Source organism: Buteo buteo, chromosome 19 (genome assembly GCF_964188355.1).
Source record: "Buteo buteo chromosome 19, bButBut1.hap1.1, whole genome shotgun sequence".
In the NCBI taxonomy this organism is placed as follows: domain Eukaryota; kingdom Metazoa; phylum Chordata; class Aves; order Accipitriformes; family Accipitridae; genus Buteo; species Buteo buteo.
This window is the reverse complement of record NC_134189.1, coordinates 19,844,755-19,871,512: the sequence shown is the minus strand read 5'-3', so window position 1 is coordinate 19,871,512 and position 26,758 is coordinate 19,844,755. Positions and strand designations below refer to the sequence as shown.

The window sequence follows — 26,758 nt, the reverse complement described above, 5'->3', positions numbered from 1 at the left end:
AGGTTTGCCTTTGACTCAAATAAAAGACCAATTCAGCAGCTACATCAAATACAGCAGCTTGTTTCGGCAACCTCATTTTTAGGAGATCAGATTTAGCTACTCAGCTTTAATACTCTTGTTTTTGAATTAACCATCTGTTCTGTAACATTTAGACAGACAGACCTTGTAAAGTAGGATGTCAGTCTCAGGGGTCTTGGGGCTAGAACACACATATATACATGTGCGCAACAGGCAAACAGAGCCCATCAGAATAACAGTCAACCTTCCCAACAAGGAAGTTTTATTGTTGATTTTTTTATCTAGTCTGTGGTTTCATTTTATCCAATTAGCAAGAGGAACTTGAGCCAACAGTGTAGGCATGTTAATCAATTAACACAAAAAGGAACAACTTTAAAAGGCTTTATAACAAAAAGACTTCTATTTACAACAGCTGTAGGTCAGAGATCTTAATCTAGGCCCTTTTAAGAAGATTGCCAAATATAAAGCATGCTGTTCCACTGTAAATCGTCACTGTAAAGGAAGTGCAAAATTCTTACATGAAGACACAGAAAGCGCTCCATAGCCTATCATAGGTATTTTTAAAGTACAGTTGCTGTGAAAGTATGGAATTTTCTTTTTCCCCTTTCAAAAGAGATATATACAAGCACACAAATGCTCTGTTATTTAAAGTTACATCAAAAGAAGACAGGACTTACAGGTGTTGCTTGACTAGTGAACTTTTAACACCTTAATCAACCGATCCCTGTAAGGGAAGCACACCAAGAAGCCATTAATTTCAGCAGACTACCAACACAAGTGGCTAAAAGATGGCCAAAGCACACTACAGAAACACTTGACAAGCTCAGAGGTCCCAGCTCTTTAATCACCCTTTGCCACCTAAAAAAGGAGTTTCCAATAATATCAGTGCATTTCCACAGACATTGCCTCCAATATCATAAATACTATGGTTTGCAACTGATACTGCTACAGTAGGCTCTCCAAGATCTAGCACGTCCTACTTCCACAACACGGTCAGTAGTAAGGGCTTACTGGTCCCAGGCAGACACTTAACTGACCTCCAAGACCTTCCTACAAAAGCTGGTACAACTGCTTTTACAACAGCTCTGGCAGTGAGCCTGCATGTTATCATAAGGCTGGAAGCACTGAAATACTACAATGTTTATTTCAACTCTAAATGAAAGTACTGCAACTACACATCCCTATAGACACAGGGCCTGCTACAATTAACTCCTCTATTCCCATCCATCTTCTACAAGAAAATCTCAACATCAAAACCAGCAATATAGAGCAATTTACGTGTTCTCTCACTCCTGCACACAGGATAACTTGTGTTCACTGCACACCAGCTTTCCACAGCACAGATGATTGTATTTGCAAAAGTACTTAGCAGTGCCTCAGTTCCACTGCAGCCCACCTCAACTGGCATTGGGCCACTGACTTCAGAATCAGCATAACACGTGCATATTCAAGAGCCCCATGCTCAAGTTTCAATAGTTAGTCACTTTTCACATCTTCATAATACATTGCTTTTCAGCAAGTAAACTAAGGAGCTAAACTCTGAGCTTCCAACACAAGCTAGCAAGCAGCTAAATCAAGTCTTACATTTTTACCAAAATCAGGTAAAATTCCTCAAGAAACCATTCTGAAACACCGCAGTGACTCCAAATCACTGTCTAATCTTGATAGAGAAAATAGAAGTTATCACTAGGATTGATAACTATTGATGCATATGACTAAACAATCAGCAGAAGATGCCAGAATACACCGCTATCCTGAGATTTCCTTCCCTTTAAACCTCCCCTTGACTCATAGTGTAGGTTCTATTAAATTAACTTTTAATTTACTGATTTTTTTAAATTAAGAAACTCAAGATTTTGAAATTCAGGTGCCTATACATAAGTAACTAAAACAGATGCTGTGATGCTCAGGTATTTGCCAAACCTTCCAAGAACTGATGCTGTAGTTGCTGTGTATTTTTGCACAAGTGACCGCTTAGTGAGTTTCCTTTGTGTTCTTACTCCTGTAAGGTTTCATCCATCTCTAGTCCATCTACTATTGCCTTCCTGCAAGACTACTTCATCTATAAGTAGTGAAGAATTAACTTCCCCCCCTTTCTCTTGATAGCATGTTCTAGCATTGTTTTTACAAGAAAAAAAAATTCAGGTAATTGAAGGGAAGAAAATAAGGTTTCCATGAAAAAGGTACACCAAGCAACCTACTCAACATACATTTTATCAACTGTGTAAGATTTGTACATCAGTACTTGAACCAAAGGGGAACCCTTTCTCTCACCAAGCAAAGTGACAGTAGAATGGCTTGATCGAGGATTTAATTTCATGAAAAAATTCTGGTGATGCAGCACGCAGTGAAGCACAGGGTATTAATCAATTATTCCCCCTCAACTTCATTAAAAATCTGTTCTTCTGCTCCCCCTTCAAAGCTTGTAGCTGAAGCCTGATTTATCATGTTGGGCCCAGAGTGGGATGTTTCTGTAAATCAGTGAATTACAGGCTTGTCTGTGACACAGGGTGCACAAGTCTAAATACACAAAGGAACACCCACTCTACTATTCCTCTCACAAAGGAAGTGGCATGTGAACAAGCAGACCTGAAATCCTGGATCCATTATCAGGCATATGTTTTTTCCATATGCACCTTACTCAAGTACGCACATACACCAATTAAGAGAAAGATCTTATTAGTCCTTTCCTATAGAAAAGTCTGTATTTTTAACTCCTTATTATAGGTCTCATCAGGTGAATGTATAAAGTAAGTTGTTAGAAGTACCCTGAATAAAAGCTTTTTTCTTCTTAGTCAATACATTTTGCATTATCATCTCTAACATTCACTATGTTCATAGCTTTTTTTCATTAAGTAATTCATAGGGAATTTCAATATATTATACATTTCTGACAAGTTTCCCTAAAGCACAGTTTGTTTGCTTCATTTAAGTACAGAATCATTAGATTCCATACAAAAATTCAGCTTCTGCAAAGCTGAGAGTTTACCCTAGAATTTAGTGAAAGGTCACATCAACTTGCCCTACTCCACCGATTTAAACAAAGATTCTGCAGTGGCCAGAAAAAGAGATGCAGAGAAAGTCCTAGATGTTCTGCATTTATCCAGTAGAAGGGCTATAAAGCAAAAAAATGTTTAAAAAAAAAAATCACTGAGGAGAAGGCTTTATTTACACCTCTGGTTTAATTGCTGGAAGTATGAGCAAGGCAATCCTATCACAGCTGATGGTGGTTGTGTGGTACAAATACCTCTTAAAGAAAATAAACAAAATGACAGAATCCTTCAGGCTGGAAAGACCCACAGGAGCCCAGCCTCCTGCTCAAAGCAAGGCTAACCCTCAGTGCAGACCAGGCTGCCTTAACCAGTGGGGTCTTGAAAACAGACTCAAAGGATGAAGATGCTTCCCTAGAAAATGAAAGCCTCTGATTCTTTACATATAGTCATTAATAATGACACAGTGCAGAGACCATTCACTCAGACTAGCCCTAAGCCAGTGACAAATCTTGATAATTTTCTTTGTTAAATACTTTCACAGTTAATGAAGCTCAGAGCCATTGAATTACTCCAGTTTTCCAAAACATTCCTTTCTAAAAGTGCAAAAACTATCCGCTGTTATCAATGCTTAATATATTTTAAATCAAGTCATGTTCACTTACAAGCGAGTCATGGGTACAACTACACAGGCACAGCTGAAGTTGAGTCTCAGAAGACTAGTGTTGACTCATCAAAAAAAGCAACCAGGTTTCTCACAGCCTGGGACCAGTGTCTTTAAGTGGAATAAGTCAACTTGAATTTCATATGAATAACCTATGTAAATAAGTTTGCACATTAGTTTTTAATGTGAATTGTCACAATTGCATCACTTTTCCCCAATTCAAGGTACAATACAAATCAGTTACCACAGACCAACCCAAATAAGCAAACACACAAAAGCAAACTTACATTAAGTGATTTGTGTCACAATATTTGTTTGGGGATGATGGCTCGAATTGACTTGTACCACATCACTCTTTACTCCACTCTCTACCAACTACATTTCTGATGCTTGAAATAAGCTTCAGCATTTGCTGACTGAACGCAAGAGCAGCATTTGCTGACTGAACGCAAGAGCATCTCACATGAAGACCAACACATCCTTACATATAGCATATTTTTTAATAGCATAAACTGACAAAGTAACACATTTTTACAAGCCTACATAAATCCATACTTCAAGCTTTTTTTTAAAATTTTCAACTCCCACATCTGTTAAATGTGTATGAAGCAGTTCATTTCATATACAGGTCCCAGGAGGTATAAGAAAGATAAAATAGGTGACTTGAGACATTTGGGAGTTTCAATACTCATTGACCAAAACCTGGCAATGATTAATTTAAAAAAATAAAAAAAGACAAAGAAACAGCCAGCAGGTTATCAATCTAAGCGTTAGCCCATAATCACAAACTGCATCTCCTCTTCCCAGCCTGCTCTTGAGATGCCACCAGAAAAGGCAAGAGCACAAGAGGCAGGCAGCTTGGTACCACGCACCTCAACAGCGGCACAGAAAGTCAGAAGACAGGCTTCTTTCCTGAGGGCTTCCTACAGCACAGGAGACTGCAGAGAAATCCTTATGCTCCCATCAACAAGTACTAAGGACAAGCTCTGGGTGAGGGAATCCAGTTTAGCCAGAGAAGAATGTTCTACTCACTTTCTAACAATGATTCTTCCTCAAAGTCTCCCAGGCAACTCGTACTGTTGAAGCTTATGCAAAGATTCACCATGTATCTTTACAGTCCTCAAAGAAAGTTCATTTCAGATTAAGGTATTATATTCCATATCAGCACAGCCATGAATAGAAGTCTTATTAACGTGGTTACTTTTATTTAAAATTAGAGAAGTTTTGAAATAACTGATAATTGAACCAAAACCCCCGAAATTTACATAAGAGGCAAATGTAAACACAAGTCACCAGTTCAGACATATTCAAGCTCTGCCTCAGGTTCACACATTGTCAAATTGGTCTGAGCAAATAAGTACTAGCAGCGCAAACAACATTGTTAGACAAATTTCAGACATGCTTGGCCTTCATTTTAGTGAAATTAAGTCATATGAACAAAACACAGAAAGAACATATCTCAATACATCCTACAGGGTTCAGTGTGACTAATGCCTTTTGAGATGAACAGAAACCATGTGCATCTCAAGAGTGCTAAAGAGTACAAAGTAACCAGTCAGATACCCTGGTGATGGGCTCAGCACAGCAAAACAGAACCTAAAGTTCTTCTTACAAAACTAATGGTAAAGAACTTGTCAAAAAGGATACTCCCAGCACTTTGCTTCTGTATGAACTTTAAAAAACAAACAGTAAAAGCTTGTTGATTAGTATTGTTCGTTCTTTACTGTATGATCTCTTTTGAAAGTCAGTATTAATTCTCAACATCAGGAATAAATCCATTGCAGGAAATCATATGACCAAGACAGATTCTTTGAAAAAGGGCTATAAAAATGTACAGAAGTCAAACTACTCACTAGGTTTGCCTTGGCTTTAATGTCTCACTTAGAAAGGACCCATATCGGGCCATGTAGCTATTTCCATTTTTCTAATGACACTTCAACAAGCACGGGACTGACTTTATTAAAACTGGTTGCAGAAGTCAGCAAGACAGGGAAAACACAACATAGAGCAAGGTGAAAAAGTGGATATATAGCAAGATTATTTTGAAATTCCATCAAGCATAAGAACACACAAACCCTCATAAAAAGCTCTGTATGCTCTAACAGTATTAGAGCAATGGTCATTACAGTTACTATTTTGTAGGAAAAGCTAAAGTAGGAGTTGCAGGAAAACACATTACAAGAGTAGCCAGTAGCTTTTTGCCACACAGCATCTGGGTACCAACTCCTAGATTACACTTTATATACACACTTTGCAACTACTAGAATCAACAAGGTAAGCTAACAATTGACCACTACCTCTGAAACCAATTAACGAGCTTGCAACGTAAATACTAATTCTTCTAGTTAGTACTTGTGACATAGCTGTGTCTACTTACAAGATGAACTTTTCCTTTGACACTTGTTCCTTAAAAGGTCATTCGTAAAGTACTGTTGTTAAGTATACCATAAGAACATTAAGTTTTATATTTCTCTTTGCTCGAGCTTCTTGCTGGCAGAGATGCTGCAGTTTAGCTAAGTGTGTGCTGTAATCCCACTCAAGGTGCTACGTAAATCAGGTTAGCTTAGCATCTTTTACAGACATTTCCCCTGACAGCCACAGCACTCAGGTGCTTAGAGGTGGCATCTTGTTTGACCATCATAACTTTACATCTATGCCTTTGCAACTTCAGAATAGCATCCTGCTATTAAGCATTTCACAACGCTGACAGAGGTAGTCATGTTGACACACAAGGTAATCAAGTACTTGTTCTCAGAGCAGGACTTCATTATGGCAACATCCTGCTGGGATTGCCAAGTCTCCCTGACTCAGGATGGGACATACACATATCAACTACTGATTTAAGGTCTGATTAGTCATCTAGTAGCTATACCTTCTACATTTTCATGAAAAAAGCCACTGAGAAGTAGTGCTTGGATATCCAAAGGAAGTTTGCCCTGTACTATGAATGAAGCATCTCAGATAGCTCCCTTCTCAGCATTAAAATCAAACCCAAGATTCTCATATGCCCCATACTTGAAATCCCAGCAAGTAACAAGATGCTCAACACTACTGCTATACATCGTGACATCACATTTTTTGTGATCATCACAAAAGATTCACATAATACCATCCACTGATCTAAAAAAAACAATCTTTTTTCTTTTTTTCATGAGATCCCAGTTTCAGGTGGTGTCAAACTTCTGCTAGCTCCATTTCCTAATTGCAGGGCTCAGAAGCCTTGTAAGCCCCAGAACTGAAATAGAGTCCTGTTGGGCCTGGGATTCCACATGGGCCACGGTGCATACGAGGGAAGCACTGTCTATTCACAGAAGTCACCTACCCATGTTGCTCTACTGAACAATAGGGTCCATTCTCAAAACCAGGGGATGATGAGAAATATCCCACCTGACAGAAAGCTGGGAAGCCATTACTCACCTTTTTAATGTCAGAGAATATTTTACAGCAGGAATGTAAGGAGGACATTTCAGATACTGCAGCACAATTTTCCCTCTTGTTTCATTTCATACTGCATTATAGCAGAACTATCTTCTGTCTACCACATGCTTTATGTCTATGTGAGGAAGAAAAAGAAGGGTATTCTTAAAAATGGTGTATAAATTGAATGCTATCCTCCTTCATACTAGTCAAGCTGAAGATAACGAAGGTTAGTTTGAAATGCTGTCTTCTGAAGTAAAACACAGTTTGTCCAGAGATCATTATGGACTATTAAAGTAAATCATAGTCAGAAAGCATACAGATCTCTAATTATTTAGGCTTTTCCATATGCATTTAGAATGACAAGCATGAAGGGCACTGCAAAATATGAAAAATATCCTTGCAGCATATATTTAAACAAACCCAGTCATCCTCTTCTCTGCTACCCACAATTAAAGAAAGTATGTTTTTACAAAATTTGGGGTAATTATTAAAGTTTTTTAGAACAATAATATTGTCTGGAGCTGACAGAGCATACCTCAAGCAGTTAGGAAGCCATAAACCTAAGATAGGAAAGTACATTTGCTAGTTCCTTCTATTTATGTCACATTTTTATCTTACAGTGTGTAAATACATTTTAAAAGTCCATTAACGTTTTCTACACAAAAAGTTTGAACTTACATGCCCTTACTATAGTAGTGGTTTATGCACAGGGAAGGGACACATCAAACTCTTACAACAGGTAATACTGGTATATTGTAATATGGAAACATAGCCACTGCAGTTCCCTACCCTCTGCTGAGGATAGGTATTTGTGTCATGACAAGTAGCGTACATAAGAAATATTTACCCGCCATAGGTGTTTTAGTATTACAGTCAAGCTAAAAAAAAGGACAACTAAGGAATTTGACTGTATTTGACTGCTCTACACATCTGTAACAGTTAATGTTTCTAAGCAGCTCCTGGAAAAATAATCAAAAGCTGAAGAGTGAAGGGAAAAGCAGCAGATAAATGAAATTAAGAACCTTGTCAAGAAAGATAAAAATGGTTAGAGGTCAGTGAAGGACAAGGGGAGGGAGGGGAAGAATTCTAGAAAATTCCTGGCTGTGGTTTCCTATAAAGGTAAGGCAGAGAGCTGCCAGCAACAAACACGCCATCTCCCAGGGAGCGGGGGACTGAGCACCGACAGGATGTCAGGATCACCACAGGACAGGTGCTCCATCTCAGTCAAATCCAGCTCCTGGACAAGGAAACGGCAAAGCAAGTGTGTGTGTCCCCCGCCCCTGGCTTCAAACAGCTCGGCAGCAGAGGAATTAGAGGAATGCCTCCATCTGCAGCTGTGAGATATGAAGAGAAAGTCCCAGTATCTTTCCCCCCCATCAAAAAGCAAATGCTGTGCTGCAACTAGAGAAACACCTAGAAAGCCACTAGTTCATGAACAAGTATTTAGGGAGCCTTATGGCAGAACAGAAAGAAGTGACAGCGCTGTCACACATACGGAGCACACGAACAATTCGCTAACTGAAAGCGTTAACAGAACGACAGACAGCGGGTGCAGTGGGAAACCACCAACATCGAGCTGAGGAAGAGCCCCATATCTTAAAAGGCACGTTGCAAATTCAGCACCTGGCGAGTCAGCCCAGGGGAGGATATTCCGAACGACAGAGACACCCACGACAGAGGCAGGACCCCGGCCTGGAAGGCCGCAGACCGGCCCTGCGTTGCCAGCTCTCCCCCGCGGGCTGGGCTCCCGCCACCCGTGACAGGAGGGGAACGTGACAGGAGGGGAGCGCTCGCCTCGCCCGCCCAGGGCCTAGCCGTGGAGGTCGGGATCTCATTCCGGACCTCCAAATACTGCGGCAACCAACCACTGCGGATGGGGTGGTGTAGACCTGCAAGTCCTAAAAGACTAGACATCCGAAAAACTGGTCTTGCTAAGAGTTTAAGTGAAACAAAACCCGCCACTTGAGTACTTCTCCAAGTGTGATTCTTGGCTGTTGGCGAGAGCCCAGCTCCCTCCCACCCTACCTAGGAAAGGTGAGCCTCTTCCCTTAGCTCCTGCTACAGGACATGACCGACCTATTGCGCACAGAACTTCAGTTCGCCAACAGCAAACTCACAATCAGGCCATCTCCTATCGCACATACCACCTCTTAAAGGTACGCTCTCTTTATCTTCTAGCCTTGCCTGCAGGGACTGCAACTGTGTTCCTCTGCTTGAGTAAAAACACAAAGGAGGCAAGCAGTCAGCTTTTTCTGCTAGTAAGCAGCAGACCTAAAGTAGAATATTATCTTAATTCTTGAGTTACACAGTCAGACTGAGTTTTCTTGCACCAGATGACCCTTGCAGATGTCCATCCTACTTGTATTAAAAGGCATCTAGAGATTTCTCCACAGTCTCACACAGAATAGCTTAATCCCATGTACCACTGCTGTATTCTACATCCAGTTGGTTGCCTTCTGGTCTGTTCCTGGGAAACAAGGGAACAGTCACATACCATATTTGTTATGTCAACTTTGCACATATTTCATTTTGTCATCCCCATAAGTCTTCTCTTCTGGGAAGGAAAAAAGCCCAAACACTTTTTATTTATGTTATATCTCAGTTTGAAACAGAGGCTAAATTCACAGGACATGAGATGAGCAGGTAAACTGGTAAGCAAATACAGGAATTGCAGTGAAAGAACACTGGTAAGAAAACAGAAAATTACTTTTCTATTCAGAGTATTTTGTAAATTCTTGTTAATTCAGTCATTTTTTGACAGATCTCGTTCACTAGAATGAGTTCTGGTGGAAGATTTTACTACGCTATTTACCAACTCCCTAACAAAAAAAAAAGAAATCAATGTTCCCTTGTATGAGAAATAGCCTTTGTTATCTCTTCGGAGTATCGCGTTACCAATTCCAATCCCATTAAGAGCATGAAAACATTGCATTGTACTCAGTGACTATTCTTCGTTAGCCCTGTTGCTCATCAGTGCCGATTCCATTACTTGAAATACACAGCCTCAAACACGCAGCTGATTCATTAGAAGTTTCTGTCCTTGCTCCCAGTGAAACCAGTGCAAAGGCTCTGATTGACTTAGAGGCATGGATGAAGCCCAAAGCAAGCGCACACACAACACAGAAAGAGCAGTTCTGATGAGTGATAACGTGTTTTAAAGAAAACATACAATCACTTTCTGATGGGCAAGGACAAGGGCATTGCACTACTGCCATATGTTTCTCTCCGGATGCCAGTTATTCCAGGTAGCAGTGCTAGTTAACATTGCCAGCTATGCAGCTGCAAAGGCACATTTAAGCATTTGGTCTCCTGATTCCCAATATCAACTTGTAAATATTATTAGCTTGGCATCTTCCTACTTTCTTCTTCAGGAAGATTGTGACATGCGCAGACATCTGATGAGTTCCTTCCCTTCCTTCCTATGTCACATAGAGGCAGGAGAAGCAAGACAAGGATCTCCAAGATCTTACAAGTCTTTAAGAAGTACTGGCCAAAAAAAGAGGTGCAATTTAGTATGGGGGGATTTGCATCTAAGAGTACTCTCCCCTCTATCTGCATCGAAAACTGCTTTCTCAATATTGTTCACTTAATGCCATGCTAGTCAGAGTCAACATTAGTATTAATCTACTGGATAATAGCTATAAATTCAGTAATAGCCAAATTACATGCAGCTTTTCTATGGCTTTAAGCTTAATATTAAAGAAACATAAACTGACAACAAAAATATCTCCTTTTTAGAAAGCAACAAAGAATGCTTTGCTCTCAATCTCATTTTACTTAGGAGGTAGTCACAATCAGTACAGGCATGGCAGGAGGGAGGGGAAGGGAGAGGAGAGAAAGCAGATACAATCTGCTGAAGATCCCCAAACAGTCCAGTGACAAGAAAAACAGATCCTCCAACTCCTAAAGCCACACTGTCTCCCCACTTTGGCATAGATGTAAAACATCTGGCCGCCTAGTGGAATTACAGCCTTTCCTTATCTGTGCTCATGAAACTACATTTTACCATCAGTCAGCAAAGTTTCAAAAGGTTGTTCCGGAAACTGCAACCCCCCCTTTGAATAACAGCTTGAAAACATTGACAAACACTTCAGGGGTCCAAAAATCCTTTAGCAAAAAACTTTCAGTTCAGTTGAAACAAAAGGAAGTTACAGCTCTCAAGATTAAAGGGAAGCATACAATAAAAAGAAAGCACCAATACCACCTCACCATTTTAAAACCGGACGATCTAGAGACACAGCAAGGTGCATGCTGGATACACATCAGGTACTATTGCAGTTAGGGAATTAAGACTCAAGGTTACACCTAGTACAGCTTTCAAAGCAAGTAAATAAATTCAAACTACAATGTTCAACCCTGGAGCAAGGGCAGGAGCTGGATGGAAGTCAGTTACATTACACATTTCTAGAAGTTTCCCTCCCCTTTCCACTCAAAGAGGTAGCAAGGCATTAAAATCTGAAGTCTCAAAATACCAAAAAACCATCACAACTGCCAACACTAGGAGAAAGAACTATCCTTTCAAAGGCATAAATGTCACATCACAGTACAGAGGCAGGAGTAATATTACAGCACAGGACAACATTCAAGCTTACCTTTAGAGTTGTGCTGCTTGTTTGCAGGTGAAAAAAACAAACCCTGGAGTGCTTCACAATTTTTCAAAGCTCAAGTATCCTCTTAGTGCATCTGCGTGATCATTTTCCATTCATAAAGAAGGTTAAACCCTCTTAACTGAAACACACATTATCTACAGTACTCGTCCCAATACTCAAAATGAATGTCAGCCCCTCACAGAAAAACTTCAAGGATCTTTACAGATTATCAATAGTTTACTTGTAGTCTCTCTGTTAATATTCCCCCTCTGACTTCCAACATCTGAGACTACAGAGAGCACATAAGCCACGATTTGAAGATTCGGTTGGCAACCACAAGTTGAGACCCATCTTGCACAGTGGACTCCAACATCAGAATTTAAGTAAAAACATAAATTATAATATCTGGAATTGGCAGCATCCTAGTGTATCATAATGCATAAGTACACAGCGTTTTTTTCATTCATTACTGTGGATTAAGTTGTGGAGTGTTTCCCCAAACTCAATCTGAAATAGCACGATGAAATTGGCTCCAATTTTAGTTTTACTAGTAATGTTTTGGAACTAAAACTAATTCAGTAATATATATTGCTACCTTTGCAGACACTTGAGTGTTCTGTTAACTATCCCATGTGTTTGGGGCGGGGGGGAAGAGTTCACTATTTTTTTTATAAATATTTACTCATTTAAATTACAGACCTAGTTTGTTACATACAAAGAGGAGACTACAGAGATGACCTTCTGTCCTCATTACCATTCTTCCCCTCTTGTGCTAAAGATAGCATAGAGAGTAAAAATAAATAAATCCTCAATAGCATTAGGAACTAGACAATGTCATGTTGAAAGATTCCCTAAATGACAAGCCTCATCTCTTCTCGCTGGCTGGGACTGCAGGGGGGCTCTGACCCATAGAGGGGAGGTAGCATTTAAGCCTTCGCTAGGTGGTCTCTTTGCAGTAGGCTCTATTCCCAGCTGTAATTGCTTGTCAGCCCTAACTGGATGCCTGAACACTCTGGAATAGTTCAGCAAAGTATTTAAACAGATGGATGGTACAGGCCACTGGAACAAAACCCGTTTTTTCTCTGGCCACAGCTCTCTTTCAGCACATTCCTTTGAAGTCTGTGCCACTGAGGAATCAAAAACAGCTGAGAAACATGTGTTATCATACAACATTGAGCGCAGCAACAATATTGCACAGCAAGACACTTTTGTTCAATAATCCTGGACTATAGAAAGCATTACAATGTCTTTTGTTGTGGGTAAACCCTTTTTCCAAGCGCAACAAGAAAGTGAACAGACTCCTCCTCCCTTTAAAGAGTAACTCAAATGTAGAGGTGAAGTAAGCGGATTTCTCAAATGCCTCCGATCTGAAAGCTTACAGTGCCCATCTCCTCAAGTCCTCTCAGACACATTCAGTGCTCTCCATATTTATGTTATCACGAAGACAACTAGATGCTTACAGAGATCCAAGTGAAGTAACAGCCCAGAGGGGCCCAGTCTGCAGTTTCCATGACAGATGTGACAAGCCCCTATAAGCTACAGCTCAAACCCACCCTCCTTTCCCAAGCCGGACAAGTTCTGTGATCTCAACTTCACAGGTAACAAGCGGGACAGAGAAGCAGCAGCAGGGCACCGCTCGGCACACGCAGGCCAGTCTCCCCCTTCCCATGCTTTAAAGATGACATACAGTCCTCGGAACAGCAACGACGGGAAAACACAAACATCCTCTCATCAGCCAGGAAAACTATTCTTTTCAAAGCTGTGAGATCACCACACACTTTGAAGGGGCCTAGGAAGGATAGAAAGAATTAGTTATTTATAAAACTGAATTTGAAACTAGGCTAACTGTCCAGATTCAGAAGCATGGAGTAGCTATGTGCCTGTGCAGGAGGACAGTAAGTTATAACCCAAAGCTGACGCAACTACCCAATAGTAAGATTCTACAGAATCAAGTCTCTTGTTTTCACTGAAGAGAAAGAACTACCTGCAACAGGGTAGAGCCTTGCATCCACAAAGTTTACAATACAGGAAGGCAGGCAGTGAGATTATAATATGATCCATTCTGCTGTAAAGTCCCAACCCAAGCAAGAAAAAAATTAAAAGAAAACCTGACCTTTCAAAAAAGCCCTAGAAAACCACACAACATTAACATTTAATTTCAAGATAGAGATCTTAAAGACTTAAAAACCCAGTCAAAAAGCTAAAATTAGAAAGCAAACAAAACCCCCACATGTACTAAGCAAATCTCATAATTACAGAGCTCACAAAAAAAAAACCACCCCAGGACTGTGTGCATCACGCTGAGGGGGGTCCTCAGCCCAGTCCTCACAAGACAGTTTTCCACCCTGCAATTCAATTTAATAAAGTTTCTTTCTGGAGAGGCCAACAGTGCCCTTCAAATTCAGCTTGAGACAGACTGTTAAGGTACCACAGAAGCAGCACGCACCAATATTGTCAGAGATATACAGGGGATAAAAATAACTCTAGTCTCAAAACCATTACAGCAATGCAAAAAATCTTATGCCGCTCTCAGAATAAACAGCGATGATCAAGAATTCCACTTCACAACTTTTGAAGAATGAATATTAGCACAAGCAAAACTATCACCCGACCAGCGCTCAAAACCACAACTGAAGAAGGAGGAATGCATTTACACGGAATTATTCTTAAAATCATGAGTAAAAGTACTTAACAGAGATTCAGGAAAATCTCCACATCCTATGAGGTGCAGGCAGGAAGGCAGCTTAGGCAGAGGTCATACTGCCATGCAATGGCAGAAGCAGGAACAGAACCCACCATCCTCAGTGCTCAGCTCTGCACTTCAGCAACTAAATCTCCTTTTATCTAACATGTTCCTTTTCAGGGCTTCCCTCAAAAGGATTTTAAAAAGTGATGCTAATCAACTTGATTTGGCTCTTCAGAATTATTGGTGGTGTTTCCAGAAACAGCCCAAGGTACGGTTTTAAAAGACTTTTAAACTTCTTGCTAATATGACTTGTTATTTTTCTCCTTTTATTTCCCCCTATCCCAAAGTTTTTCATCTCCAGGAAAGATAAAAAAGATTAATTCAAACAACTCATCAAATTATGTTGGGCTTGTAGGGGTGAGGAAGGAGAAAGACAGAGAGATTACTTAAGTGTAAGAAGTGAACCACCTTAACTCTCTCAGTTGTCCTAAAAGGCATACAACCAAACACAATGAACGCCAAGCAGTCATTTCAGTTCCCTCAGCAATTCATCACATATCAAATAATTTTTTGCTACAAGATACAAAGTGAAGTCCTCCTAGTTTAATGTCTAGTCTACTTTCTAATTAGATACCATCAAACAAAATTCAATCTGAAATAGTATTTTCTCTCTTCTTTAAAGAGGGGAAAAAAATAGGGCTTACTTAATTTGCAATTTAGCCACATAACCTTGTGGTCTTCTGGAACAGTACCTATCAAAAGAGGTAACGTAACACAACCAAGATCCACACTGTTTCCTTCTGACCTAAAAAGTTGACATTTTATTCATTAACTACATATTCTCTACTTAAAAAGACAGAGCTCTTAACTTTTACAACACTTAACACAATCGCACCACTACCAAACACAATTAACTGAGAGCTTGAAAACCCTTAAACAGGTGTCTTTGCAAAAATCATTAGGCAATTGATTTACTTGCTCTCCACAGCCTGGCACATACTTAATTTTAATGTGTGATGCTGACTAGAGCTGAGGCAGAAGCTTGTGAGGTCCGAACCAGACTTCATAAACCACACAACAGCACTTTTTGACACAGATGCAGGCAGTTTCCAGCAATTCTGTTAATGTGTCAATCTCTGATATATCTGCAGTTTTGGGATGGAAAGCGTGACAGGTGCAATTCCAAAGGGGACACAGACATCCGTCACCTTCCCCCCCTCCTGATTTTCCACGCTGATGAAACCCACGAACAATATTGAACGGCAATTTAGTACACCGCTCTGTTGGCATATTAAAACACTGCTTTACTGAACAGAAAACACAGGCTGACACACACACCGGACTACTACAACCCCAAACCGGACCCTGGACCAGACCTTCCCAACAATAGTTTAGAGCTGCATAAACCAAGGAGCAGAATCCATTTTCTTACCCTTTAAAGTTCACGCCTCTGTATTGTCCTACCGTACTGTATTTGCTTAAGCTTTCCTCATCAATAGTCCCCCACTCTCCCCCATAAAAAAAAAAAAAAACAAAACCACACCAACCCTCATACATTCCCTGCTGGCAAAAGAGATTTTCTTTTAATCTTTTTTCTTGCTGGGGGAGAGAAAGAGAGAGGGAAAGGTTGGGGCAGGAATAAGAGAGATTAATCGTGAAACAAATCGGCACTGTCTGGAGAGTGGGGGAAAAAAGACCAAAACAAACAGTCCACGTCGGGGGCAAAAAAAAAAAAACAAAAAACAAAAAACAGGTTTAATTTGCTTTTTGGGGACAGTAAGAGGGACGAGAAAAGAAGGAAAACTACTACAAAGATTTCCCTGTGTAGGAAAAGTAGCTTCTGAACTCCGTTCCTCAAGGACACAGAGAGATATCCCTCACTTTTCCACACGATGCCCGAAGGAAGGAGAAAGACAAAATGCCAGGAGAGAGGAAAAGCTGGAGGGAGCTGGGGAAGTAGTGAAGGAAGAAGCGAAAAGAGAGGAACGAGTGTGAGCGGGCAGGGGAGACGCGTAAAGGGGGAACGGGAGAGCCGAAAACGCCAAAAAAAAAAAAAAAAAAAGAAAAAACCACAAACCCGTTGGGGGGGAGGTGGGAAACGGGGCAGCACGGACGGGAAAGTTGGCGAGCGCGGGCGGAGGGGGGAGAGGCGCAAGCGGGGCGGCGGGGAAGGGTCACAAACCCCGCAGCGGGGACGAGCCGAAAGACGCCCGGGCGGAGGAGAGAGCGCGGCGGGACGCGGAGCCGGGTGGGCTGCGGGAGAGGGGGCTGCGGCGGCCGGAGGCGGAGAGGGAGAGAGCAGAGCCAGCAGGGCGGCGGGGAGGAGGGCGGGCTCCGGCGGGACCGGACCGCTCCGGAGTTGGCCGCGCACTTACCGCTCGGCCGGCGGCGGCGGCGGCTCCGGCGCGGCGCCCGTCCCGCGGCGGCTCCCCGGGCAGCGCCAACGGCCCCAACGGCCGCCGGCTCCGCCTCGCGCCCCGCGGGGGGCGGCGCGGCCGGCCCGCGGCGCAGCGCAGCGCAGCGCCCGGGGAGACGGGGGGAGGAGGAGGAGGAGGACGGAGCTCGGCTCGGCCCGGCCCTCCGGGGCGCCCCGCTCCTCCCCCGGCCCCGCCGAGCGGGCCGCCGCCTCCCGGCCGGCCGCGCCTGGGTGGGTGGGTGTCCTCCGCCCGGAGCGGCCGCCCCCGCCTCCTTCCTGCCTCTCCCTCGCTCCCCTTCACCGGGAGAGACATGTAACGGAACTGGGACGCCAGCACGGCATTGTGGGAGCTCTTAAAGCCGCAGCCGCCCGCTGCCCCCCGCCGCTGGCTCCCCGCCGCCGAGCCCCGGCGAGGGCGCGTCCGCGTCCGCGCCGCGTCCTCCCCCGCCGCCGCCGCCGGGGGCGGGCAGGGAGGCAGCGCGGCAGGAGAGGCGCTTACAGGAGAGGCGCTGCAGCCCTGCCTAAAAATAAACCCCCTCCGCGGGGTCCCTGCGAGCGGGCGAGAAGGAGTGCGGGGGGCAGCGGGCGTTCGGGAGGGAGCCGGGGGTGCCGCTGGAGGGAGAGCTCCGGTCCCAGAGGGGGGAGAATAGCGAGAGCCCTGGCCGGGGCACAGATCGGGGGGGGGGGTGTGTGTGTGTGTTTTCCCTGAGATTTTTCTATTGTTTCTGGAAGAAGCAAGAATGCCTTTGGTGCTTATTTGTAACCGAAGCGTGGAAAGCCGGCAGTCAGTGTTTTCTATTGTTTCTGCTTTGGATTTTGATGATGGAAAATTCCCCGAAAAAATAATAAAGAAGCCTCAGAGCAGCAAAGACTCTTAAGCAGATGGCTGTTTTGGGCAGAAAGTTTTGAGGAAGAAGTTCTAATCGGTTCTGCTTTTATGCAAGTTGGAACAGGAAAAATGACCCTTAAAAAAAAAAACCAAACCCCAGACCTATTTGAAAATGAACTTCAGGGCTGTGATGCACAGACATTTTTCGCTGTCTGCGAACACTTGCGCTGGGTCTGCTCTCAGCTACCAGCCGCAGCAGCAGAGCAGCTGTAGTCGTTCCTAGCTCTTCCCTGGGCTGGTGGCTTTTTCAAAGCTGCCTGTGCACCCTGTTCAGCGATCAGGACACGCTGGTCATTTAAAGAAGAGTCTCATCAGGAGAACTTCTTGTGTTGTTAGTGTTATCACCATTTTAACAATATTCCCATACCATTCCTCTTGCGGGCTTTTGAGTGTAGCACGCTTTCCCTTTTTGGTTTGGGGTTTTTTTTTGGCCTTTTTTTTTAAGTCCTGATCCTTTCGATGAGAGCAGGATTTTGCTTCCATGTGACTCTGCATTGATACTACATGCAGAACGTTTTCAAGAGCACACACATGCTTCAATTTAAATGCAAGCATATAAATATTCACGAGATTTAGGGTTGGGGATGTTTCTACAGATATTTCCAGCAGGTCTGGGTCTTGGGTTATGATCACATCTTCCTTCATGGCTCTATACCTCTGAGCATATTTTTCGTAAGCACACCCGGCGAGATGTAAAGTCCCTGCTGAAAAAGTCTTGGGGACACAGGAGGTCGTCGCTTCTAGTTCTGAGCTGCCTCCATGCCTTTTTATGCTCCTTTAGACAGGAAGAGGTGCTAAGCAGTCTGTGAGAAAGACCTTAAGCGCAACATGAAATTCGGCATGGTTAGGAAGAAATTGCAAAGATTAGGTGAGTCTGTTGGGGAGTGTGTGGTTGACATGGTCAGCTACACACACACACCCCCCTTCACCTTAAGAAACTGAAAAAAACCAACACTGGAGGGGATACCTCTGGGAGAAAGAAATGGTGCTGATGACCAGTCCTCCTGCAATCTACTGGATGAGATTTTTTGCACTAAGTGTTTTTTACAATGACTTGCAAGGGTGTCAGCAGACAACTTACAAGGAGAAAAAAGGGATATGTTTTTCAGGTAGATTGTTTGTTGCAAATATTTAACCAAATATTCCTGTAAAGATCCCAAGAAGTACTGTCCTCAGAATACCACTGCTTCCTTTTTTTATGAAGCCTGTAAACACAACAGGAGCTATAAAACGCATGGAAGATCCTCTCTCAAAATCCAGGCTTCTCAGGGACTCTTATGAAGAAAGGCAAGTGATCTGGGAAACTATTGAAACTATATGACCTGGGAAGTTATTGCTAGGAGGAGAAAAGCCTCTTTCAAGGAGTTAATGGTTTACTGAAAAGAAGTACTTGATAAGTCATTGAATTTGTATTGTTTACCGCTCGAGGTGTTCAGCAGAACTGGGAGCCAGAACATCAAAGATCACATTTTCTATTGCAAGCTAGCTTGCCGATTCCTTTCTCAAACCCAACAAATAATTTTTATACGTTTGCTATATAATTTCCTGTTAGAAAGTTTACATTAGTGAATGAAAATCACCCTTTTATAGAGGAGAAATTAATGGCCATAATTAAGACATTTCTGGTGAAGATGTTCAGAACATACATAACAAGGCATAAAATGTTTATGCTCGTTATTGGCATGGTATTTCACTTGTTGGATGTGACAGAGCTTTTGTAGCTAGAAAGACCATTGGCATTTTTAATATTCCAATGTCTTTTTCCTATTTCCCTTTTGTAGTTCAGTTATGAAGGTACCAAAGATAACACATTCCTGCTGCTTCAAAATAATGTTTGTGAAATTTTCAGCATAATTTTTGCACAGGTTGATAAGCCAAGTATGTCCAGGGAGGGTATCAAATACGTTTTTGAGAGTGATTTTTCACATCAGAAATTGAACTCTTTGAGGTGGTGGGAAAAAGAGAAAATCAAATCTCTGTATTGCTGGGATTGCATGAGCATGTAGAATTTGACCAAGGCTATCTCCAACAGGGAAGATGACAATGGTCCTTTAAGAAAAAAGGGGGAAAAGTAGCCTCAAATCCAGCTGTAAAATAGGACTGAAATTGTACAAATAGCTCCCCCCTCCCCCTCCCCGCCCCCCCCCCCCGCCCTGTAATGCAGCAGCCTAGTTGCTCTTTGAGCTATATTGAAAGAACAAGGTGCCTTTTTTCCCCAGAAAATTGGTTAGGAAGATCTTACAGAGTGATGCTAAAAGGTACCAGCCAAGGACATGACTTCATGCCGTTGTAGGATGTCTCTGCTGTGGCAGTCAGTTCCTCGCTCTCAGTGCCCATCCCAGTCGCTTCCTAACTTAGTTACATTGTATGTAATCCTAAATAATTTGTATTTATTTCATTCACCTTCAGTCAATCCTTCCTTCCCACATTGCTGAAGAAGTGTAGGGACTCTAATTCAGTACAACATTTAAGTACATCCTTACATTTATGTGGAAATCTTGAGGTGGTTGAAGTATCCCAGGAAAGGAGTAGGACGCCCTTTTGATGCTAGCACTGAGCATTGCGCAGGGAATTCCTTACAGCACAGAGCCGCGCACATGCAGAGCCTTACACATATGTTCTTAATGAGGACAAAAAGTAGAAAATAGGCCCACATGCCTTTTGGTTATGTAAGTTTTCCACGAATTATGCTTTTTTGACCAAAACCAGGAAGAGAATGTTTCTGAGGTTCCTTAATTTCCTCCTCTCCTTGATCTATCTTCAGCTACTGCTGCCCTTTCCACTGTCATTTCACCTTGAGAAATCCAGTGTCTTGGTGGGCTCTTTAAATTTAATCCAGACTATAAAATCAGGCTCACTGAGAACAGAAACAGCTCTGTGTGACCAGTTACAAGTAATCAACACAGCCTTCAGTATCATGTATTTGCAGTAAACTCTTCACGGTTCAGAATAGAACAACCCTGTCTCTGCAAATGCTTTCTTGAGAAAAAATAAAGTAGGTCTGGATTCAGCAAATTATTTAACTGTGTACATATATTTAAGCATGTGAATAGTCTCAGTGGGGCTGCTTGCATGATCAAAGTTATGCATGTGCTTAAGTACTTTGTTGAATTTGGTCCATAGCAAATAAATCTGAACTGATACTCAACAAGCAGAAAAACAAGCTAATTTGGAGTGGGGTGAATTTATGTCCTGCGGTGTATTTGCTTAACTGTAAAATGAACATTTCAAGAGGCTGTTTTCTTAAAATATAGCTGCTGTCTGAATTTCAAGGGAAGCAAACAAACATCAGATTAGAATTTAAGTTAAGTGCATTCTTCAAGCTCGCCCTTCTTAGTTTTGTTATTCTCTTCAATTAATATTTATTTCTTGGATCCCAAAGAGCAATAATTCCTGGTTGTTTCTCCTCCAGGTTTTCTAGATCTTGCCTTGTTATTTGCCGTTTACTGAGTATGAGTGACGTGCTGTTAGATATACAGAAAAATGCAATCTTTGTCTTAAAACGGTTGAAATCCACAAGACTGATATTCCAAGATGTGAAATATGTTCAATTTTCATTTCACACAGCAGATTCTGGATGCTCCCAGAGACTTGCAGATTTCAAGACTTAGTTCCATGGAAGAAATCCAAATTAGCTCAAACAAACAAACAAACAAATCCCAACTAAACTCCTCCCCCATCTTCCTGACCTGGCCACGTATGTTAACTCACATTAACTGGGGAACTAGCCTTGAATAAGTAACCAGAGTGATCCTATACTCTTATTTTTGTTGTCAGTACCGGCAGTAATACCTGGTAACTCTACCAGTTCATGGCTCCAGCCTAAGCACAGTGTGAATATGTTGAGGGATAGTTACAGTTCTGGCAGGCAAGATATTCATTACCTGTGAGTGTGGCTCTTCTTTTTAATGCACCAGAATTGGAATCAGGTAAGCCTGGTTCTATCAGTTAATCAATAAATGGCTCTTTTCCTCTCTTTTTCCTTGATTAATAGAAAGGCATCTCCTTCCTTCAGAGAGAGCTCAGTTCACTCAAGTTAGAGAAATATGCTGAAATCAGGGTGGGGGGTGGGGGGGGTGGGGGGGGTGGGGGTGTTTCAGAGTGAAACATTACTAGCAAACCTCACCCCTGTGCGTTAGCCGTAAGATTGTAAAATCTGGATGAATACCTATGAACCAGGTTTTAAAGTTTTCATTGGCCTGTTTAAATCAATAGTTATCTGGCACGGTCAGTTGTAAACTATAATTTTTAAAGTATTTTCCCTAAAGTTCTGTCTTCCATAGATCACTCCACAAGAGTCTTGACTTTCATTAGAAAAAAAAGTAAGTTTGTAGTTGTCATGGTTACGAAGAAAAGCAAGAAATGTGTGAACCTTGACAGTTCCAAAACCAAAATGCAAATAAGAGGAAATCTAAATGTCATATGATATGGGAGGAGAAGTTACCAATATTAGTCTTTAGACATTTGATTTTAATGTGAATGACAATGAAATGCTTTGCCTATTAAGTTTTATGCAAGTACTTTGCATCATCTTTTTGCCAAATCCTGGCAAGTATCAGTATAAATCTCAAGCTATTTAGAAAAGAGAAAATTACTTACTATAGCTCTGATAAAGTATGGGCAGATATCAGCTAAAACAAATAAACATCCCTATGGGAACTCGCATCCATCTTCCCTAGAGAAGATAAATGGTGACAGTACTACTACACTAATCAAGGACTGAGAAACCATCTGAAGATCAAGCTACCTAAAATGAGTCTTCTGTTGAAGAGTTGGTTTAGTATAGAAAAAAACCTCACACCTTAAAAAAAAAATCCAATGATGGGGACAAAAGCAGTTGACTTAACTAGGAGTGAATGAAGAGAAAAAGATTTTAGTTTGGAAACCTGGAAACGTGCACTTGAAACAGGTATGATATTTAATGTAGAAGTTAATTTGCTTGATGTCTGGAAATCTGTGCCCTTCTCTGATCAAGGACATTTAGACAATAATATTCTTTTATAATACACAGAAAGGTTGTAAAATCTTTGTGATTCCAATGTTTGTTTGTTTTTTCTGTAAAACATAGGGGAACCCTCTCTCTGTCTAGGTGTGATACAAAGCTTTAAGATACTAGGATGTCCCTCCATGAAGCTCACAAACCAGCAATACTTGAAGGGCCTATCATGGTACTATTGCTTATGATTTAGCACAATTATAATTTCCAGTGTAAGATATGGCTCTATAAGCAATATATTTAAATATATTTAAATACATTTATAAGTATATTCACTTTCAGTTTATAAATCAGAGTTTTGTTATTCTTCTGTAAAGCTGGCAACAGTATGCCAAAAGACATGCCTACTTCTTTATTATGCACAGATTTCTATCATGCACATAAGAAGAAATACTAAACCCTTTCATATATTGCCCTTGTCAATAAATTCTAAAACCTCTATTTTTCCTACCACACAGTACTTCATCTCCATCGAAAATTATGGGCATTACCTGTCCCCTGAAGCAGCAAAATCAAGTCTAATACACTTTAAAATACAAAGAGTGCAAAATTTCAAAAACACTTCAGTAATTCCAGAGCTTAAACTCCATTTTCATAAGTAAGTTAGGGCCAGATTTCCAAAGCTTTTGGAAAATGCAAATAGATGCCTAGAGGGCTTTCAAAAGCACACATCAAAATGGAGAAGGGAAAAAACCAGAACAAAGTATTGCTGCTGAGGTTTCCATATTAAGAAGTTTGCATGGGAAAAAAGAAGAGTTTTTTACTTCTCATGGATTTGGGGAAAAGCTTGGGAATAAACACTAAAACATCACCGTACAACAGATCTTCAAAGCTTTGTAATAGATGTTTTGGGTCATCCTAGCAAATCTGTTGCAGCAAAAATTGATGCTTTGCTTTGCAAGGTCTGTATTTAACTTGAATTCAGCAGATTAATTTCTTTGTTGAAAACAGTTTCCCTGTTGTTTTGTAAAGTCTTTTTCTCAGTCTCCTTCCTTGCTTTTGTGGTCCATCAGTTGGGAAACATGAGAGGGCAAGATACGTGCTTTCAAAAAAAAACTAATTTCCTGATCCTTATGACCTGAGCAAGCCAAGCTTCCCCACAGAGAAACAAATTGGATGACTATTTTAGGATAATTGGGTAGTTCGATGCCTTACAAGTAAGTTATTGGAAATCAGAGCTGTGAAAAGCTCTTTCCTGGCTTTACCTGCAGTTGCTTCTCATTGGGCACTTTGTTTTTGAGAGGTTTCATTTTTCGTCTACTTCAGACACAACTGAAAAAGATCAAAGAGAATAGCAAAAGTAGTTTTGTGAGAAGGTTTCAGATAGGTACATTATAAACTGGCTGTTATTGGTATTAAAGTTTCCTTCCTGCTGCTTTTCTTGTCCCTTCTCCTCTTCCTTTTACATGGTGTCTTTAAGTCCAAAATCTTCAAAAGTCTTGTGTACCTGTGTGAGGCTCCGTCCACAATCACACATGTATTTACGGATCTATGCACATCCTCACTGGATTAGGGTTTTCTGTGTTAAACTTTTAAGGGCATGTATCTTGGCTTCTTACCCCTATTGGAAGTACCTAGTTTAGTGGTGAATCAAGGTGGGAGATTCTCACTATCGGTTCGTGCCTCGTGTTTTTCCCCCAGCTCACAAATCTTGCAAATTTGTTGTGCAACACCCTAATTCCTTGTCCACCCTGGGCCACCCTACACTGGAGCACTGATAGATCTGACCAGGCACACAGTAGCGTGTGGACTCATGACCTAGGAGAGGCTGTGCCGGGACGCGGTGCTGCCCTGCGGGGTCCCTGAGGGGCTCCATGGGGAGGTTTCCCAGTGCGACCCTTCCTCCTGATGCCACACACAGGCTGGCCAGGTGGCCTGACACAGCCGCCCGGTTGTACCCTCACATAACGCACATCTGGGCTGATGTTTCCTGGCCTGTGACGGGGGTGAGAGTAGAGAGCTCTGTTGATAGCTATCAGATGGGCTGCCAGGGACAGCAAAGCTTAAACCTGTTTCAGCAACTTTCACTTGAGCAGACCGGATGATCTTGGGAGATAATAAATGAGGTAAAGCCTTCACACTGCTTTGAGGTTCATAATAGTTTTACAGATGGGTGGAAACTATAGCCAGGAATTGAGCAGGCCAGTTCTAAGAAGAGGGCACAAACCTGGGTTTCTCTTGGATCAAGTGTTTGAAAATACCATTTGACTGGTTAAAAATCACTCGGCTGGTCAGTAGCCAGGTTTGGCAGCTCAGCTTTGGGCTCTGAACTGGTGTGCTCTCACTGCAGAGTAACTCCACAGCCGGAGTTACAGCTCTAGACCCAACCGAAGGTCAGCGCCACACGAAGCTCTGCTTGACTGCGCAGAGGTACCTCTGAAGAAGCAGGTTGGCACCTCTTCCCACAGGCTGTTTTCTGCACTGCCAATACTCAGTCTCAGGGGAGCGTAAGAAAGGTGCATTTTCTAGGGTCCGGATATAAGGGAGAAAGCCTCACCCAGGCTAGCTGAAGACTAGGGTATGGATATGCTCACGGGAGTGACTGAAGCACAGTAGAAAGATACCCAAGCCGTTACAGAATAGCTGTAACAGTGGTGTTATAAGGTCAGATCTGACCTGAGATCAGGGCAAGCTGATTTACCTTTCCGGGAAATAAACTGAACACAATGTACTCTTTTCTGTACTAGGTAAGTATTTTACAGCAGTTATTTAGAACTGCAGCTCTATTGCTGAATAGCAAGCCTGTTCTGGACCAGCCAGTTCCCTTTTTGCAGCTCCACAAAGCCACATCATTTTGTAACTGGGAAGGATTGGTGGGCTGCACGGAGCTATCAGAAGCAGGGTTGTTGCTACTTATATTCCGTGATGGTGGTGGTTATCTAAACGCCCACCTAGGGTCCCTTTGCGGTAAGGACTGTACACCCCTATTGCAAAGAGGTGGGGCTTCATCTTGCAGAGTACACAGGTCCTCTGGGGCATTCCTGGAAGAAGGAAAAGCAGAGTCCTGGTAGGAGGGAACTCTTTTTCCGAGACTGTCTGCTGGTGGTTAAAGGCAAGTGGCACCTTGTCCTGAATATCAATCCACAAGAGAGCTCAGATCTACAATAGTATTTTTTTTCCAAGAGAAAGTGTCATGCTCATATGTGAAAATATAACTACAAAAACTCTGAATATGTTCATGCACATAACTATAATGCCTGGAGAAGCGTAATTTTAATTTGGGGTCCACGGCCACATTCTCAGCATTGCTTCAAAAAGACGTATAGTGACTTATATTAAATGAGGCTCTGATCTATAATTTTCTATACCAAGTAAAAATGAGCACTGATTTCAATTTTTTTCCCCACTGCTCCCTACAGCCTGAAGCACAACCCTCCAGTGAACAGAATGATAAATATTGCAATGTCCTGAACATGATGGATTTTAATTGCTTGTTAGAGGAAGCAGAGGAAGAGAGAAAGTAATAGCTTTAGAGAGAATGGCTCTGTTTATTTTTTTACATACCTACAGTTGCCTGGTAGTCTGCTACGTAAGTGAATTTCCTTGAAATCTGATTATTGATGTACCTTTTTTTTTTTAATTTTATCTTTTATGTCAGACAGCCCACCAGCATAGTTCCTCAAGAGAGAATGAAAGGGGTGTAAAAGCAGAAAAAGAGCTGTAATGCTAAATGGCAGGAAAAAAAATTAGTATTAAGTATAGGTGGTCAAAACCCAGCAAAATAGTTTTGTTAAATTATTGATGTTTTTCTAAAGAACTCAGCTGTAAAACGAATCTGTTATGTGCCATGGTAGAAATTCAGGGTAGAAATCTCCAACACAAAGATATCATTTCATTTGTGCACTAAAACTTTCTACTGAAATGTAAGCACAGGAGGTGTAAGTAAGGCAAGCACAGCCCTCTAACACTAACTGGATCAGTACTGGACATATGCTTCTTCACTGCTGTAAAATCACAGCTCCAAGCTGCTTTCAAGGGTCTGGTCAGTAAGTAAAGGCAAACAGCGTGCCAAGCAGGAAAGCAGTAAACACACAGTAAATTGATTTAGGCCAATTTTTATTCTTTCAAGAAATAGCAAGTAACCTCTAAG

General features: G+C 41.9%; 1 protein-coding gene across 4 annotated transcripts in view; it reads right to left on the bottom strand.

Annotated features, from left to right (window-relative positions):
- The window catches only part of RASSF8 (Ras association domain family member 8), a 90,707-nt gene extending 73,620 nt beyond the window's left edge, over window positions 1–17,087 (bottom strand). For 2 of the 4 annotated variants that reach the window (XM_075051483.1, XM_075051485.1), the window contains exon 1: window positions 16,743–17,086. The gene's annotated coding sequence lies outside the window, so the exon portion shown is untranslated. Of the gene's footprint in view, window positions 1–7,089; window positions 7,221–16,742 lie in introns of those variants that run through there. The other 2 variants (XM_075051486.1, XM_075051484.1) reach the window with 2 other exon arrangements.
- Between the last annotated feature and the right edge of the window lie 9,671 nt (window positions 17,088–26,758).